Raw genomic sequence first — 20229 nt, 5'->3', positions numbered from 1 at the left:
GCAACACATGTTTAAAGGTATAGCGACTTATTTATCGCCACTAACACGTTTCCCAGGACGTTCATATCTGCCACATTCAGTCTGAATAAATGTAATAAAACACCTGTACTTTAAACTGTTGAGGAAAAGGAGCCTTTCAGTTTGGTTTGACATCAGAACCAGAGGCGACGTCACACTGTGTGAGAGAGAGCAGTCGGTTTTACTTTGCTAAACTGGGTTTCACTGATATTTAAAAGCAAACAAAATAATTAGAAGTCACAGCTAAAGCTGTATTATATAACTTTTATGAAAAATATGTTTTTTACATAATTGAAACTTTCTCCATGTTACAGTTGGCTATGAGACAAATAATCTGCGAAGAGATCAGAACCGGTCCTGCTGGTGGTTTTCTGTTACTCTACTGCTGAAGGAAATGAATGTGTGAACATGTTTTAATATAAAACAGTTTTTTTTAAAGTTGCATGTCTGTTGACGTTCTCAGAAATGCTGAGTCAGCTCCGGTCCGCTTCCTTTTGCATCATTTCGCAGTAAAATGTGATGTTTTGTCTGGTTGGGTTGAGTCACAGCGGGGGGCAGCTGGAGATGACCTTTGAACCCTGGTGTTGATGTGTGATCTTAGATTAAATACGTCTACATGCTACATATTAATTAATAATGACACGTTGCTCTGTTCTGGAAAACACTTGAAAATCTGTGGCTGTAATTTGATTAAAGAATATTTAGAGTTTTCTGTGAACAGAGAATAAAAATGATTTTGTCTTTTTGTGCAGGACAGCGAGCCGCTTCATGTCATGAGAGGCTGAAAACTGAACAGGTGAGGAAGACGGTTGTTTTCTGTCTCTTTTGTTTTTGTTTTTCTTTCTCTGTCTTTCACTGTCCCGTTCCTTCTCTTTTCTTTCTCTCTTTTTCTTTGCTTTTCTCTCTTCCTCCCTCTGCTGTCTTTATTTTTCGACAAGAAGGTTTTAAAAGTTTATTCTCAACTTCGCCACAGTCTCCAGTTAATGAGGTACACCAGGTTATATTACAGTTCCAGTGTTTTTACCTCTACGATAAAATAAAGAGGGTTTTCTCAAATTATCCTCCCATTGTCAATAAATGGCTGAATGTCTCTAATGAAGCTGCACCCAGAACCACAAACTTTTTATGGCCATTAGTGAGAGTCTGGTGTATTTTTAGGAGCCAAGTTCATTTAAATTTAATTGTTGTTTGAAGCAGACTCAGATTTGAGGCACCAGGTCAACGATTGTTTGTTTGGAATAAAATTACCAACGTTTCATCTATCTGACTCTAAATGTCCGATTTAGATAAAGAAACGTTCACAAGAGATTTTTACTAAAGAGTAAAGGGTGTATGTATACATTTGAGCCCTTTTATTTGCAGTCTGTGTAGGCTGGAGGAATTTCCTCATGAAGTTATGTGTCATAAAACCCTAAAGTCACGTTTTATCATCGTTCCGCCCTTAAAAAAAAGACTCAATCTTGGCAAAGAACCAGTTCTAGTGACAGAAACAACTGGTTCCAGTTTCTTCAGCTGAATCGGTTAAATCAGGGGTGTCCAAACTTTTCGCAAAGGGGGCCAGATTTGGTGTGTTAAAGATGCAGGGGGCCGACGTCCTCGGACGTTCTTTACATAGAACAGCAACATATTTAAACACATGTCAGCAAGCCATTCTGTTTTACATTTGCTGTTTTATTTTAACTTGAGCGATCTTAAGGCTTAGGTTCATTTGAAACAAGCATATCATATGCAATTGAATATTCACTTAACTTCACTTTTTAACACTAAATTTGACCCCGGGCCGCATTTGGCCCCCGGGCCGGACTTTGGACACGTCTGGGTTAAACGGACCACAGACGACACGGTTTGCCCTCATGGTCTGCATGACAGGCAGTTATTGATGAAGGCTTTAAGGCATTTAGGACGTTGTTAAAGCTGCTTTCTCTTCTCTTCTTTAAGAGAAATCTGGTTTCTGCCTCACTTCTGTTATTTTATAGATAAATCGCTGAACTCACACAAAGGCCTCCTGCTTCTCTTTCTCTTGCTAACATCATATAAAAGTTTGATAAGTCTGAAGTTGCTGTGTCAACATGTCTCTGCAGAGCTGCTGCTCTTATTTCAACAGACTGTTTCTGTGCAAACACATCAGAGCCTCTCTGGCTGGTTTAGAAACGGACCGCAGGAAGATCAGGCTGATAATGGCACCAAGACGGGAAGTAGTTCTGCTGTAAAGAAAACATTTATTAACCCCCAAAGATCTCTGAATATCTGAGTGTTTACCAGACTTATGTGCAGCAAACAGAATAATTTAGGCTGGAAATTTTCTGTATTTTGTCATGTTTGTTGTCAGAAGGATACGTTTTCCTCTGAAAGCTCAGTATGGATTCATCTTTTAATAGTGTCTGTTTCTCAGGAGACCCTGCTACTAAAAGGATTCCCATGTTACCCAAATATCAATTTAATGTAATAACTATGATCTTAACCTCATGCAACACTATGCAAACGCTTAGTGAAGATGCACTCACCTTCAGATGCTGGGTGCTTGAAAATCAAACTGAAACTGATGACATCACCTGATTAATCACTTTACTCTTGTTGACTTCTGCGATGCTGCGTTCGATGGACAGTTTAAAAAACTGATGTTTCATTAGCACAGGAACTAAACAAGGTGACGTCAGATTCACTCCAGATGCACGTCTTTAGTTTGGAGGAAACAGGAGTGGAGGTGAACAATTAATCATGATTAACTTAACTGGAGGAAACAGTTAAAAATGCCATTTGCTGAAAGAACAACATATTCAGAGCAGTAATGAACTCAATACTGTACAAAAATAAAAACATTTCTCATTTAAGACAATAAAACACATCTTTACCTTAATCTACTCAGAAATCCTCAAGTCTCATTTTTAGCTTTGCCTGATTAAAATTTTGTAACATAAAAAAAAATTAAATCTCCTATTAAGCACCTTTTGCTATCAATTATTAATCAGTTAATCTAAGAAATAATCAGCAGGTTTGCTGAACTTTGACAGAAGAAACCAGAGAATGACAACAAATGTGACAAAATACAGAAAATTTCCAGCATATTTGATAAATGTTCAGATATTCAAAGAGTCTTTTCCTGTTTTGTATCTTTTCTCAGCCTGTAAACTTCTGGAAGAGTCTTTCTCTCCAGAAAACTTTAGAAAAAGTCAAATTTTCCTCCAACTTCCGTCTGTTTAAGTTTAAATATTAGGCTGCCGTCTCCCACAGAATCACCTGAAATCTGCAGCAGGTTTCCATGTTTGCGCAGACGCGGTTCACTTCGTTGCAGATTTCGCCCTGAGGGAGGGATTTCTGTGGCTGTAGAGAGGAGATTGAACGCCTACGTTTTGTCTTGGTGGAGATGTTGCATCCTGCGGAGAGCGATGAAGGACATTGTTCCCAGTTAGTCGGTGGATCGGGTTTATGAGGGAATCTGTGTTTGTTGGATTAAATATGCTTTACATTTTCATCACACTGGATGAATTTGGCTCATTTTTTAAAATCATAAAATAGTGAGGATTTTTCAGCAGCTTTTTCACTACGAGGAGTATTTTCTTTTCAGTATTTTTAGAGCAGAATTATGAGCATTATTACATGTAGAGCATCTCTGATAATGATGTCCTAGGAGACGGTGTCATGGCATCAAACATTTGAGCAGCATGGATCTATTTCAGGGGAAACACTGTGGGGGAAAGAAGGACCTGACTTCCTAAAAAGTAAATGACATGTCCTAAATATTTTAAGCACAGCTGCTTCTTCATGACTGAAAAAAAAAAGCAAACCCAAAGCAAAGTTTCTGTTTTATCTTTGAAGCAGAGCGTGGAAAGGCGGCAGCTCTTCCTCTGCTGGTGAATGACCTTCCATTATTCCTTCAGGGCCTTTCTACCAATTTTTAATGATGTTTTGGTTAGTGAGATCAGACACGATCATCTGGCCATCTGTTTAATGCATGAATTAATATTTGCTTCCAACTTTGTCTCCGTTTGTTAAAGAAGAAAAAAAAGTTTTAGAAATCACATCCAGCTAATACAGGACCTGTCTGACAACATGAAGTAGGGTCTGAAAAAGCAACACATCAGAAAATTAAGAATGGATGAGAAACAAAGTCATTCATTTCAACTATTTAATGATAGTTAGTGATGCCAACAGTTCCTCTGATTTTGTCTCATTTATTAAGAAACTCGTTGCTTAATTTGACGTCAAGACAGAAAACGGATCATTCTGCACTGACTGCAACTCGTCTACGATGGACATGTTCAGCACATAGAAATAACCCAGTCATGACGAATTAATATTTTCATATCAGGACATAACTGGATCAAACCAGAGGTTGGACCGGCATAAAACCTGAGTCGAAGGTTATCCCAAAGTTTCTACTGGTACATTTAGACAAAGATCTGCTTCATCTTTGTAGTTAATTTTCTCTTCATTTAATTGAAGAAAACTATCAGCCTTCATGCTTTAATTGAATCCAGATATTTTAGTAAAATGTAGAGTTTCAGAGATATACAACTAGATATCATCGGCATGGGCATGATGGGGAATATCCTTAAAATATAGAACAGGACAAAGAGGAAACGGGTAGAAAAGAAACAACCAAGGCCCCAAAACAGAGCCCTGTGGAACATGAAAAGTACAGGAAGGGGATTGTTCGTAGATGTAGCCAAGAACGTTGATCTATCAGACAGGTGAAGGTGATTTCACACCTAATAGTCCAGTAGAATAAAGTGCAACATTTCCAGCTACTGTGGTTCTTTCCCTCTGCTCTGAGTCAAACCAGTCAAACCTTTCCCCTCCTGGCCTGTGGGGGCGCTGCACCAAGAACCACTGAAGGAAACGGCACAAAAAAACCTCTGAAGACACTGAGAGCAACTTCCTTCTTCAGCAAGAAGATGGAGAGCCGTCAGATTTTAGTGGGTGGATGATTTCTCTTTAGTGTTTGTCTAAAGACCACAAGTCATTTCTTCCGCTAGCGCTAGGCTGACACGTTTGTTTCGGTTGTATTTACCCAGAATGCCCTGCGCTGTAGTCCACTTCCTGCTTTTGGAGTGGTTTCTGGTCCACTTGGCTTTCACATATGCATTCAAACCGAACCAGAATCACTTCAACCAAACCCAGACCGAGGTTTGTTGGCACAGCAATGGTCAATTTTGGCCGATTACACGTTCACACCTCCCCAAACGAACCGGACGTCCTAGTCAAACAAACTGGAGTTGGATTAAAGCAGACTGAACAGAGCCGGTGTGAATGCACCCTCTGTCAAAATATTGCAGAAGTAAACAAATTTCCATGAGTGAAATCTATATCAAATGTCGAAATTTGCACAGAAGCATAAAGCTGGGACATGCTGGACGGACTCTGTTCTGGACTTTCCTCCAGAACCTTTTATCTTTGTGATAAGTGAAAAAGATTTTCTGACTTTTTGACAAAACATGTTGAAAGAAAACTCATCTGAAAGATTCACAGATCTTTGTGTTGATCTGTGAATCCTGTTCTCTCCTGTCAGGACTAAAGGGTTTGTGATCTATTCCTAGACGTCTTTAGAAAGTGGCAGCAGACACTGAAAGCAGAGATGGTTACAGGAGAGAGGTGGGAGCAAGCACATCTGGTTCTACTCAACATGACTGAGATTCCTCAGAGACGGGGGGAGCCGGAGCGAGCGAGCGAGCTGGTCTCCTACACCACCGCCTGTCCGTCCCAAAGGACTTCGGATCAGAAACAGAAATCCAAGACGTAGAAAATCTGATGCAACCAAAGGGTGTGGAAACATTTCAGACTCTGGACTTCAATCACACCCACTTCAGTCAATTCTAATGTTCTTTTCCACGTTTCAAAGTGGAAAATATTTTCATGATCCTTCCAGCTTCTTCCTGGCAAATCTGCAGCTAAACATCAGATTTTTAGGACAATCCAAGAATTCCCAGACAAGACTAAAAACAACCCGGAGACTGAATTTATTAAACCTGCTACTAAAGTTAAAACAGATCAAGGTTGAATCCACTGGAGTTGCACCAAATCATCTTAAACAACTGGTCCCTGGTGGTTTTTTCCATTCTAGTAAAAGTTTTTGGTCTTTATTATCAGATTTAACCGAGCTAAGAGGTAAACCAGCACCAGCCTTTCACTGGGAAACAATCATCTGCACCAACATCATGATCATTAGTAGTTTGATTTATTCAAGTTTCCAGCAGTTTCCCTGTAAGCATCTTAATGTTCTCTGGTTAAAAAGGTCAAACCACAAGTGATCCATCTATCAAGACTGAAGAACCACGTTGGGGTCAATGGAAAGTAATGAGCTTAACGACCAAAAGAAATCTCTAAAAATACACCAAAGACGACTGACGTCTGTCTAAACCAGGAGTGACCTGCCTGACCCTTGGTCTGATAGCCAATCAGGGAGGAAGATGAGTTGTTTAGTCTTCTGAGATACAGAAGACTCTGTATCTCAGAGTCTTTTGAGACTCTGGTGGTACCAGAGCTTCTGGTACCACGGCGCACCAGAAGCTCTGGTGGACATTAGAGACGTCTTTGTATCATTTTTTTGTTAAAAATACTAATCAAACTCTTGGCATTGGTTCTTCCCAGTCGGCCATGTTTGTTTACCTCAACTCACGTTCAAGATTTTGAAAAATTTCCCATTTGACGTGAATGTTGGTGAGTGAAATTGGTTCATGTGTGACGAGTTAATCCTGCTGTGTAACTCAACACCACACTGTACAACCAAACCTGTTGTAGCTAAGATTTTCATCGTCATTTGTGTGATCTCTCAGGTTTTGAAAATAGTCAGATAATTTACCAGCCTTGTTGTGTGAACCAAACAAACAAACAAACATGTTTGGAAATTTAATGTTTTTATAAGTTACCTTTAGGAATTGATTATAAAATGACAGAGTCATGGGTGGATAATTTACAGTGTCCCACTGTTCAGGACAGGGCATCTTACTTTATGACGTTGTTTTTTCCTCATACATAACATATGATTATTAGGTAGGTGATGCCATCAGTTTCAAGCATTCAGCATCCCAAAGTGAGATCATTTTCACCAGTCCAGATTGAGTGTTTGATAAAATACCACTGCAATTTAGTTAGCATTTTTCACACTAGTCCAGATGAAAATGTTGGACCTTCTGGATGACAAGCAGCTGAGCTGATGCAGTCATACTAAAGATGACCATAAATGTCTAGAAAGAAGATTTATGGACATAGTGACCAGAGAACATTGAGAAATATAGAAAATATGTAACTGTAGAGTTAATGACCTGCTTCTGTCTGATTTGTGGTAATCAGACAGATTTATTTTTAAGTTAAAAGCAGCCCCTCACACCAAGGCCACCTCCACAGAAACTAATCGCGCATGCAGAAGGCCTTTAAAAGAAATAATATTCCAAACACACAATCTAATCAGAAAAGAACAGCAACCTCTGAAAGCTGCAGCAGTGGAAATCTTAACTTGTCTCTCTGTGTGCCAGAGAAAATGAAATGCCAAGCCTGGCTAAGGACATAATGAAAAAGCTATTATCAGCATAAGCTTTCATCAGCACAGCATTCAGCCGTGTTCAATACGAACTGATTCTCTCATCTCGTGCCGTTCCAATCTGAACGCTGGGATATAATAAAGGAGGTGAGATAAGAACGAAAGATCACTTTTTTCCAGCTGAAGACATGCATCAGCACATTTACTGATGAGCCGGAGCTTTCACAAACAGACGCTCTCGCAAAGGCCAAGACAATCAACGCGTCGTCGTCGCTTTAATTCACGAAGCAACTCTATGCATTTAAAAATCTAGATTTGCTTCCACTTTTTGTCCCGCTTCTCATTTTCCTTCCTTTACTTTGCATCTAATTATTGGCATTCTCTTCAAGTCTCCATCCATCAGCCAGGTCCAGAACTACAGTCTGAATTCAAATGTAGCCTCCTCATACAATATTCACAGCTACTCTGAATAATGCATATTACGATACAATATTCGAACTATATTCAGGGTGTATTAGGCTCTAATGAAGATGGGCTGATGTCTATGAAGGAGGCATCAATTTGTATAGAAAATATCAGAAAACCAAACCAAAATGGTGCAGAAACGTTTAAATATTGGCTATTTAAACACTTTCTTTTCTGGCCAAGACTCCTGAAGGTTTTGGCCAAGCAGTTACCTTCAGTCACAGTTTTATGAATCCCATTTAATTGAAACGGTTCTACTCAGAGTCTCAAACCTTTTAATGCAGATTGATTCAGGTAAATGTTCTATGCTGCTTATATTAAATCTGATGTCAGTTTTTGGCCTATTGACAGTCAGATAGTTGGGTGTTCCAGATTCTGCTTTTAGATTACAGTTTTGTCTACTTTAATTCAGCTCCAGTCCGTTAAAGTCTGATTCATGTGGGGAGGTGTGAATGTGTAATTGGACCAAAAAAAATCTAATTCTGGTCCGCCGACAAACCTCGGTCTGATTTGCTTGAAGTGAACTCTGGTTCGGTTCGAATTGATGTGAATTACAAGCGAACCGGAGACTGTTCCAGAAGCATGAAGTGAACTACAGCGCAGGGCATTCTGGGTAAATACAACTAAAACAAACGCATTAGCCTAGTGCTAGCGGGAGAAATGTCTCGTGGTTTTTAGCCAAAGAGTAAAACCAAATCCTCCAACCGCTAAAATCTGGTGAAGAAGGAAGTTGCTCTCAGTGCCTTCAGATATTTTTGTGTCATTTCCTTCAGTGGTTCTTGGTGCAGCGCCCCCACAGGCCAGGAGGGGAACAGGTTGCTCAGAGGGTTTGATTGGTTTGACTCAGAGCAGAAACGGAACCACAGCAGCTGGAAACAGAACAATTGAACCAACTGTACTCAACTTGGTTCAGATAGTGGCTACTGGAGTTGAATTTTGTAGGCCACGCCCCTCAGTGTCTCTGACCTATGAACTTCTGGTACTTCTAGGAACTCCAGATAGGTGTCGGTAACGACATGACTGGAAGATGGTGGGTTGCTGGTTGTTTCATGCTTGATTCTCCTCTACTTGGAAGATAGTTTGTAACTTTTTTCTCAACACGTTTCTTGCGACTCTTTTTACAACAAATTGTTTGATGTTTCTTTGATCAATCCCCTCTGAGACATTTGGTTATTTTTTTACTTTTCAGTGATTCTCTTCTCGGTCTATTTGGCCTAAAATGGACCTCTTTGTACCTTAGATTTCTCTGGAATTGTTTTTCCTTTTCTATGTGTCTAACTTTAGCTCTCCTAACATACCACCATGCTTCCACCGGCACAAATCTGTTTAGTTTCCACATCACTTCAGGCCCGGGATGCCTCCACGGCTGGATCAGAGCATGCCAACAGATTCAACATTCTCAGTCGGAGGGTTAAACAAACGCCTGCAGCTCCATTCGATTTTATCTCCTCTTTATCATTTCCAACCTTCCACATTCTCATTCCATCCTATCCATTGGCTTTCAGGGGAATTTTATTGTTTTTACTGGAACCAAAAACTCTCTGGGAGTTCGAAACCTTCAGAATTAAATATTACAAATATAGATACTTACTTTCATCTCTGAATTGTCAGATAATTTACCAATCTTATTGTGTGAACCAAACAAACAAGCATATTTGGGAATTTAATGTTTTTATAAGTTATCTTTAGGAATTTATTATAAAATGAGAGAATCACAGGTGAAGATGTTGTTTTTTCCTCACACAGTGTTAAGAAAAACATCAGATTTTCCTCCGATCAGCTCGTCTCTGTCAGTATTTAAGTGAAAAGCTGATCGTTTCCCCTCCTGATGAGTCTTCCGGTGAAGCAGGGAGTCGCACAGACCCAGAGCAGAACCCCAGAGGGTTCTGACCCGCATTCCTTCGGCCTCATAAACAACCTGATTAGCTGCGTCTGTCCTGTGATCCGGCGACACGGAGCGCCGGCGGTCGGCTCTGCCAGCAGAGGAGGAGACTAAATGCTGTTTGGTGTTTGGGAAACGGGTTGAGAGGAAGTTGGGTTTTCCAACTTGTGCTTATTTTTCGTGATGTTTTGCAGCTGAGATTGAGCCGCAGGACAGTGTGGGAATTTAGTATTTCTGCATGCCTGCAGTCCAGAGGGAGCCCAGCGCTCCTCTGCTGCAGCTTCCTGCTCTAATTGTTAAAACTCCCACACAAACAAGCCTCCACACACGCTCGCATTTACTTACTCATTCACTCATTTTGAGTGCTTAGCTTAAGGGGAACTTATGCAGATGATTGTAGAGTTTCCCCAGATCAACACTGCAAAAACACAGTCATACCAATTATTTTTATTTAAATTTTAATAAATTGTAATTTAAATTTGTTACAACTGGCTGTAGCTAGTTTGATAACTAGAGTAAATATCTTAATGCACTTGAATTTAGATCAAACTAACTTACAAGTAGATTTTCAGCAAGATAAAGGAGCTTGTTTTAGGTAAATAATTTCTTGACATTGATGAAAAAGTAGTAGTTCTATTAACAGATGATTTAACTGATAATGAGGAAAATTGTCTTGAAACAAACATGAACACCTTAATGTTTGTTTCATCAACATTAATGAATTGTTTACTGAAAACAAGCTCCTCTGTTTTGCTGAAACGTTACTTAGTAGAGGTGTGCCGATCGATCGGTCACCGATCACAATCGGGCCGATTTTCGTGAAAAAGTGCATGATCGGTGATCGGCGATCATTGTCTCTTTTACCGATACCGATCACCTGCTTCTTATTTCCAACCTGCTTGTGCAGCTGGTCTCCTCTTTCCTTCACTCTGCACAAACGCGCAGCAACAAATCCTAAGCGATGTGTAACTATAACGCGCTGAGTGAATGGGAAAGTTTGCTGCGTGTTGCGGCGGAAAATTGAAGCAGGTCAAAATGCATCAACACGACGAATCTAGTATGGAATAAAAACAAAGCCATACTTGACGGAGTTTGGCTACATCGAGGCTCACTGTAGTAAAAAAGACATATGGAGGATCAGATAGCAGGTAAAGCAGCGCACAGCTACAAACAATCACCCGGATTAGCATGACGGTCAGAAAGCTAAACAAATAACCCGCAAAATTATTTAAGTCTTCGAGCTGCGATGTAAGACGCTGGTTCTGCTCTCCTGTTGAACCGCCGCTACGCTACAGGTAGTAATATTTGACAGACGGAGCTTCGCTTCTGCTCCACTGGTAGCGACTCTCACACCGAACCTGCTTAAAGCTGCAGCATCTAACCTAAAAAAATACATTTTACATATGTATTAAAACTTTCGCTGTACTAACATGAGACAGATAATCTCTGAAAAAATAATCGATCTCCTCCCTGATCTGCATAATTACTCCGCTCAGTCAGAAACAGCCAATCAGAGCTAGCAGTAATCAGCTAGCCGCCATGCTAACAGGAAGTTTTCATTCAGTAACTCAGGATTGTTTATTGTAATGGAACCTGTTTTTGCCTTTGAATGTTAAGTTTTATACTTGAACTTCTTGGCAATGTTGAGAGGTTTTATTTTGGCTCTTTGTATTATTTAGCCTCTTCAGAGCCTTCATATGTTATCAGTCTGTTAAAGATAGTTTTATCAATAGCAGTACAATTTGCACAATGCCTGTTTTGTTTAGTTTTCTTGGAAAAAGTTATTAAAAAGTTTTTGTCTAAATTAAGGTGAATTCATGGTTCCTTTTTCCACATAATGTAACCAGTAGTGTTTATGATAATAATAATTATGTGATCGGTATCGGTGATCGGTATTGGTGTATCGGCCCTCATGGGTGATCGGTATCGGGAGGAAAAAACCTGATCGGCACATCCCTATTACTTAGTAAGTTAATTTTGAGTGATTTCAGGTGTAATAAGATGTTTACATTAGAAATGAGTCTAAAACTACTTGCTAAGATTTTGTGTTTTTGCAGTGAAGCGCCGTTTTTATGCAGCGTTTTGTGTTTTCAGAAGCAGGTGCCTCTGCTTTCTGAGCAAACATGCAGCACGCTCTGGGTGTTGATGCTGCAGCCGCTGTTTGGATTGTCTTTCTTGGCACATGCCTGCTGACCCGTGGTGTGTGTGTTTGTGTGTGAAACAGAGGGTGTGTGTTTTTTCCTGGCATCGGGGTCAGGCGGCGAGCAGATCTGGACCTGCTGAGTGAGTCTGTCGTCCGCCTGCCTGAAGGCTGAAGGAAAACTGCTGTCCACTCCTTCAACATTACGCTTTGAAAGTCATTTTCCACCCAAATTATTTACATTGTTATATTTACGTTGTTCCTGCTACGTCCATAAATCTGACCCCCGTCTGTCAGTTACTCCTTCCATCCAATCAACTTCAATCTGCCCACACCTGGAGATTTAAGGCTCACATAATGTCGAGTTAAAGATCTTCAGTCCAGCTAAAGGACAAAAGATGAATATTTATTACTTTTTGATTTACTTTAACACAAATTGAACAAATTACATGTTTCATTTGTTCAGAATGAAGTCATTTTAACACTTCTAAATGATGGGAACCTAAAATAATGGAAATTATCAGGTTTTTTGTCAGTTTTTGATGTAAATCGCTAAAATAGATCGGTCATTTATCTTTATCTGTCTGTTCATCCATCCACTGGTCCATCCATCCTTTTATCCATCCAGAACTTTTATTCTTTCATCTGAGCCAGAATGGGTCGATGGTTCTGGAAGCTTGGCCATGTAGAAGCAGGAAATCTGTGGGAACCTCCATTGTGTCCAGATCAGATCGACTCCGGTCCAAACACTAATAAACCCGTCAGCTCCTCTCAGCTCGGCCTCACTGGGTCCAAATCCTTTCAGAATAAAATCCTCCTCATCATTAACCGGATCCTTTAATCCCAGCTGATGCCGTATCGGCTGCCAGGACCGTTCCCAGGTACTTTGAGATGATGGAAGGGAAAACCGGCGGACTGATGCGCTGCCATCTGGATGTTTGGATCAGAACATATGGCCGGCCCGGCTCTGCCATCCAGAAGCATATGGCTGCCTGAGATAGAGCAGAGACAGAGCGGGCGGTTCTGCTGGGCAGCACCGAGGGCCTCCGGATCGTTAGAAGTGCTGCCAAACAAACTTCACAACACACACACACACACACACACACACACACACACACACGCTCTCTGCTCGTGGCGGCGTGCGCGCGACACTGATTCTCGTCCTCCATGAGCGAATAAAGCTACCTGTAAACTGGGGCTTATTCAGCATTATTTCTCTTTCTCCTCGCTGCGTCTCATTTGCAAATAGATGTTCTCGTTTTAAAAGCGTTCGCTCTGCTGTTGAGCGTGTTATCGTTAGCGGAGGAAACGCAGCGACTCTGCTCTGGTTTCAAATTAAAATGCCTTCAGTGGAATGTGTTTCCTGATGAAAGGCCGTGTTTGAAGCGGGCACCGCTCCAGCTTTGCTCCATTCTTTCTCTGCTCCCAGATAATACAAGATTTCTGGCCGTTTGTTTGAATTAATTATGAGAAATAATTATGTTTTACATTTGTGGGTCTGAGCCTGGTTTCGTTCTGATACAAAGGCGTCTCTGTAGCTGCATTCGTGATCACACCGGCACCTCCAGGGGTTTGGCTGGACCCGGATGTTCAGACGGTTCTGATGAAGGAAAATAACGGCTGGTTATTTTTGCTAAACTTCAGCTGAAGATGTTTTCATGGTTCGAACATCTGGTGTGATATTTTAGGTTGCTCTTTGCTGTGTTTGTGGCCCCAACTGCAGTTCAACAGATATGTCTGTCTCTTTCAGGAGATCGAGGTCATCTGAGGTCGCTCACTTTGATCAGGTAAGGATGCTTTTATTTTGAAATCATCAGTCTTTGTGGACTCTCATAGTTTTTCCTTTCACCCTGATGGCTGCGTTGACGCTTTGACAGTCAGTATAGCTGCTTTCTTCAGCTGAATCTGTGTTTCTTTGTAATGATTCAAGGTCAAAGGTTAATTTCAGGCTCCAGGCTGTTTCTCTAACACTCCACACAGAGGCGAAGTCATTACTGAAACAACACACTGTTTTTTGTTGGTTTTTATCTTTTACTTTTATCACCTCAGGGTATTTTATTGTGACTTTATGCGATAAAGCAGCAGAAAGCGGCGCATAATCGTGACGTGGAAAGAAAATTATACTGCAATGTTTTACAAAAACACATTTTCATTCACCTCATTTAATCCAAACCTTTTAAAATTCCCAGATTTAGTGAGGAATCATAAAGACAACAACAAAAAAGGATTATAATTGGCACTCAGAGTGATTTTTATCATAGCCCCACAAACACAAACTCTGCTTTTGAATACATTTCTTTTGGACACGTCACATAAAAAGTGATTTTTATCAATAAACTGCTCACAGCAACACCATTTAATTTTATTTTGACAACTATTGATATTTATTGATACTTTAATTGAACAAACTGGAGAAAATGGTGAAAATAATAATTCTGACAGTCATTAACTGGAATTTATTGTGACAATGAAAAATCAAAATTCTTATCATGATGATAAATTTATCACGATAAATGATAAACGATACGATAAATAATCACTTCTAATAATAAGAGACTGAACGCACTGTCCCCACAGCAACACACGGTGGTGGCAGCATCATGTTGGTCAGACGCCATATAATCCTAATCAGACGCTGCAGAAGAATTGAAACTGGGGTGAAGCTTCACGTCCTAGTCAAAGCCCAGATCTGAATTTATTTTGAAATCTGTTGCCAGGCCTGATTAATACATATGTTCTCCAGCAGACTGAATTTCCTCTGTTTTATGAAGGAGAATGAGCAGAAATCAGACCTTTTCCGGTTTTAACACCAACAGACTCTAAATTATTTCAGTTTTTTCCTGCAGAACAGAATCTGAACAGTTTTTAGACCAGTGGAGTCATTTATCAACACTTCCAGTTCAGATACGGAGCCAGAGGCATCAGAAACCCTTGCTGGACCAGAATCAGCCCTCCCAGTGTGACCAGTCGATTTAAATGGCCGTCACATCTGAATGTGTGGTTTTCTATGATCCGCTCGCGCTCTGCCAGCTCGGATTAAAGCGTGACGCCTCTGTGTGAGACTTTCCTCCCTCCATCGCCCGTCATGGCCGTCGCTTCCAACACAACTTCTACTCAGTCCTTTCTTCAGTACACACCTTTGTTTTCTGTCTAATTCAGTTTCATTTCAAGTCTGGATTGGATGCAGATTCCTTGGGTTCAGTTGGCTCATTGCTTTATGAATAAGCTGGCAGGTTGTGTTTATTACCTGGACAAAAGCTACAGAAATTACCTTTAGAGATGCACCAATCCGCTTTAATCCGACTCGTCTGTTTGCCTAGAAAGTCCGGTTCGTTTGTGGAGGTGTGAATGAATAAAAATCCAAACCCTGGTCCGCCGACAAACCTCGATTTCGGTTTGTTTGAAACTACCAAAGCTAACATGCTAGCCTAGCGCTAGCAGATAACTTGTTGTGTTTAGAAATAAATTTTTGTTTCCATTTGGTGAAAAAGGAAGTTGCTCTCAGTGTTTGTTTTGTATCATTTCCTTCAGTGGTTATTGGTACAGCGCCCCCCACAGGTGAGGAGGGGAACAGGTTGCTCAGAGGGTTTGGTTGGTTTGATGACCAGAACCAAGTCAACCAGAACCGAGCCGGTTCTGATAAAAACAGCCTTTAAATGACCTTGGAAATACAAACTTAACGTTTTAAACTGAATTTGATTATAAGTGAGGATGTTAGCAGTTCATAATTCATCCAGGTCTTTAAGACTTTCCTATAACTTATAGAAACCCCTGAGTGCTGGAGTTCATTCAACTATTTCCTGGTCTGGAAGTGCTGTTTCGAGCTTTGACTAGGCCGTTCTGGAAGCTAAATGTTAAAACCAGTTTGAATGTGTTTGGGATCAGGGTCCATCTGAGTCCAACTGTTGATTTCAGTTGGTCTGTTTGGAGGTTGAGTCCTTTTTATTATTCCATCTGCTTTTTACAACGGACCAGTAACCCCTCAGCATCATGCTGCCACTGCTGTGCTCGACAGTCAGGGCAGCGTTGAGTTGTGTAAGATCTTCCTCTTATCAGCATTCAGTAGAGACTACGAGAGAAAAGCTGAAGTACCAGAAACCGGAGAAAGTTTTAATGAAGCCGTTTCTGTTCAGTCAGTCGGGTCAGAGCTCTGGTCTGCATGTGTGGGTCCAGCTGACTGTTGTGTTTGGCCAAAACCCAGTGTTTTTAATGGCCTCCGAACCGGACCGGAGTCAGCTGGACCGGAGTCGGAGCTCGGTGTGTGTCCATCTTCTTCACCGCTTGTTAATTTATGACCTCAACCATGAAAAGAGAAGAAGAATTAAAGATGGAGGGAGAAAACTGGGATGATGGAAAAAGTCTGGATGGTTTAAATGTGCAGAGAAAGAAAAGAGAAGAAAGGCGAAGGCGTGACAGACTTGGAAGGCGAAGTTGATGACTTGGAGCGGAGTTTTATCAGCTGCCAACTGCTGCTGCTGGGGTGTGTGTGTGTGTGTGTGTGTGTGTGTGTGTGTGTGTGTGTGTGTGTGTGTGTGTGTGGTATGAGTGAATGGTTTCAGGCTTGTCGTCAGTGTTTTACTGGGTTCAGTCTGGATGCATGAACGCTCATGTGCTTTTCTCCATTTTCTTTCCTGCAGCCTTTCTTTGGTTGTGGACCAGAGGGGCAGCGGAGCTAGCCAGACGTCTGTTTTCTATCAGCGCTGTTGCTAAATCTTAATGTTCTCCGTTTTAGAGCTGAGCAGAAAACAAAGCCGCTGCTTTTAAGGATTTGGATCCGTGTTCTTCTGCTTTCAGGCTCCGTTTAGTTTGGATCCGATTCTAAGAGAGAATTTGTGTTTTGGAGCTGAATTGTGGTGTGGATGAGAAATGATTGGCGACTTCTCAGAGTTGTTGCAAAGAATAGTCTGAAATGTGTAGCATATATCTGAATTAATCGGTTAACTCTGGCCTTTTCTTGTCTAAACATTTTGTCATCAAATAATCAAAAGTACTTGCGGCTATAGGAGCTAAAATAAAGGACATAAAATGGTCTGATTTGATTTTTTTGTGGTATTGGATCTGATTTATTGTAGATCCAAACCTTAAAAAGTATTTCGCACGTTTGCTAAATGTAACCAGTTACCAGATTTGGGTACTAACTAGTTACATTTACCTTAGTAACTTTTTTTACTACGCTGCACTTTTAACTTTTACTGGAGTAATTTTATGAAGAAGTATTTTTACTCTTGAGTAAAATTTCTGGATTTTCTACCCACTGAATGAAAAACAAACATGTTTTAACCAAAACTTCACCAGTCAGACTCACACCTGCTGTTTCTGTTAAAGTTTCAAGTTTTTTCTTGAAGGAAACTGATTTGAAAACTTTTTCCTTTGTCTGATTTTGGTTTTTTGTTATATAAATTGTCATTTTGGTCCTTAAAATGCCAAAATTTCCACTTAACTTTATATTTTGTTCCATCTAATGTCATTTTTAAGTATTAAATGGTTGATAATTTGATCATTTACTCAGTACTTCGGTAAAATCTTTGGGTTCTCTACCCACCTCTGCTAGTTACTACACAATGCTTTGTATTATATTTGTTTATCTGCTGTTGATGATAAATTTGTGTGAAAATGTGCAGAAAACCCAATTCAGAGGAGACGCGTTTTGTTTGTCCTTCACTCCTGTTTAGCTCATCTCTGCGCTTCTGGCTTTCATCAATCAGCCATAATGAGAACCTAAAGAGCCCTTAATAGCTGTATTAATAATAATCACGGCTCGTGTGTCATTTTTAGCTGCAGGAGAATCACAAACACCCAGCAGCTGTGTCTTTTCTTCCATCTGGCGCCCGCCCCGAGGCGTCCCTCTATTGTTGGTCCGAAGCAGCACTTTGATGTTTCCCAGCAGGAGTTGGCTGTCGGTCCTTTGATTGCTTTTTCTGTCCTGAAGACGGCTGAGTCAGGGGTACCTGCGGCTCGCTGCTGTTAAACAGCAGACTGAGAAGGTTTCAGTGGAAAGTGAGGAAAAGAGGAGGAGCAAGGAGGCAGACTTTCTGCGTTTAAAGATGCTTTCACACCTGATAGTTCAGGATAGTTCAGTAGAAGTTTGGTTAGGGACCAAAATGGCAACTTTAGTTACATTTTCAGCTTGTGTGGTTCAAATTTATATTTAACCAATTGAAAAACCTGTTCCCCTCCTTGCCTGCGGGGGCGCTGCACCAAGAACTACTAAAGGAATCAACACAAAACATCTAAAGAAAAGACTGAGTGCAACTTCCTTCACAAAATGTAAAGAAAAATGGAGTGTTATCAGATTATAACAGTGCAGGGATTTTTTTATTGATATACATGACAGGTTTGTACATCGCCTGTTAGCCGCTAACGCTAGCGACGTTCCTCAGGCGCCATTACGACGCACTGAGTCATTCCGTCACATCAATGTTCGTAGCGCTGTTATTCTTACATGATTCCTATGAATAAGGCTTAAATTAAAGTTGAGAAAAATTTTAAATATATTTTCTCCCTAGATGTAAATAAATCTGTAAACAGTTTGGTTTCTGTCACAATGCGAGAGTACGAAGCAAATTCCTCCTTTATTTTTCTCAATAATTGAACTTTACATAATTGGCACTGCTAAAATTAGCTTAAAATTTATACTTTATGAAATGTTTCTTTCTATTTGATGTTATATTATGAATATCGCCAGGTTCTACAAACAAACCCGGCAGTTAGTCCTGTTTTTGTTTGTTGAAGGTTCAAAAGTTGCAGTGGCTGCATTGTGCTGCAGCGAAGGGAATATTACGGCGATGAAGAACTAGAAATACTTATATTCTGCTTTTTATGTTTGTTGTTTATGTCTGGCTACGCTACACACAGACTTGTTGCCATAGCAACTGACGACAACGCCAATATATTTCAGGATTCAACATCAAAAAACACTCAGAGTTGGTATTTAGGTCACTTTTTATTATTATTTTGTAACTGAACTGAAACAAAGAATTCCACAGCCTGTCTACGGTTACGGTTGTCATAGTCAAGCTAGCATGACCTACTTCCCTCTCCCTTGCTATTTTTTTTTCTTCATTAAAACTTTTTCCTGACCTTGTTATCTAGTTGTAGTAAAAAACATCGTGTCCCTTTCTCTTTTGTATGTCAGGCGTACATTTAAAATTTAGTGTGTTATATGAATAACGGCTAAAACCAATGCTAGCCATCATTAGCAAGCACCGTCTTGCCCTCCAGCAGGGAAATGGGGCAGGATCTAGCGCGCATGATGTCCATAGTTAACTTCCTGCTTTTGGAGCGGTCTCTGATCCGCTTGCATTCACACTGCATTCAAACTAAACCAGAGTTCACTTCAACCGAATCAACACAGAGGATTTTAGGTGGATCGGAGTTCGCTTTTTGGGTTCGATTGCTTGTTCACACCTCCCAAAACGAACTGGAGTTGGATGAAAGCGAACTGAACAGGGCTAATGCTGTAATGGATGACAGCAGAGATGCTGTGCAGCTCTGATGGCTTTAGCAGCTTCCTCTCCACTCTCTCATTCTTTCATTCCTCTCTCTGTGAGCGAGGGAGTCGGCCCGCAGCAACAGGTTCAGATTTAATGCCTTTCACATATGACGACGGAGCCCAAATGAGTCATGCTGCAAGTGAAACGCACGTTCTTTTCTAAATTAAATCAGCAAATCTGTGTTCAGCACAAAGTTTTATTAGTCATAAACAAACTGAAGCATTTTTCCCACCCTGTACACAGACTATGCTGAATTTCTGCCTGGAAATTGAATTCTTCAGCCAAACTAAATGGCTTTTAGTCCCAGTGGGTAAAACGCACTCAAAGAGAATTTTAAGAGAATCTAAAACCCCAAAGCTGGAGGTTAGAATAAAAATACCTAAATTAAAGCCTTAAGTAATGATTCTGCAAAGATATTTAGAAGTTTCAGATGAGAAATGACATGGCAGTTAGAAAGCCGATCAATATACGATAACGTTAATCCAGAATGGAAATGGTGACAGCAAAACGGAGAGAAATCTGTTTGGTTGCAAGGAAAGAACACGTTTCAAAAGTCTAAATCAGAAAAACATAAAAATAATTTAAAAGATTGAATCAAATCAAACAAATTTGCAAAGTCTGTCTCAAATTACAGTGGCAACTTTTGAGCTTTTTATGTCTAAATACATTATTATATAGTTTTTCATTTAAAAGGTTTGAAATAAACCAATAACAAATTAAATAATATTCATTGTTTTAATGCAGGCCAATTACC

General features: G+C 40.3%; 1 protein-coding gene across 1 annotated transcript in view; it reads left to right on the top strand.

Annotated features, from left to right (window-relative positions):
* The window catches only part of LOC106922715 (plexin-B2-like), a 120976-nt gene that overhangs the window by 33328 nt on the left and 67419 nt on the right, over nucleotides 1-20229 (top strand). Inside the window, exons 2-3 of the mRNA XM_088003291.1 lie at nucleotides 771-814; nucleotides 13733-13769. The gene's annotated coding sequence lies outside the window, so the exon portion shown is untranslated. The remainder of the gene's footprint in view (nucleotides 1-770; nucleotides 815-13732; nucleotides 13770-20229) is intronic.

The sequence above is a fragment of the Poecilia mexicana genome, unplaced genomic scaffold, assembly GCF_051168715.1.
Source record: "Poecilia mexicana isolate PSO_F unplaced genomic scaffold, ASM5116871v1 scaffold_23, whole genome shotgun sequence".
Taxonomy (NCBI): Eukaryota; Metazoa; Chordata; class Actinopteri; order Cyprinodontiformes; family Poeciliidae; genus Poecilia; species Poecilia mexicana.
Note: the sequence above shows the minus strand (reverse complement) of the source record. Positions and strands in the feature narration are given on the sequence as shown.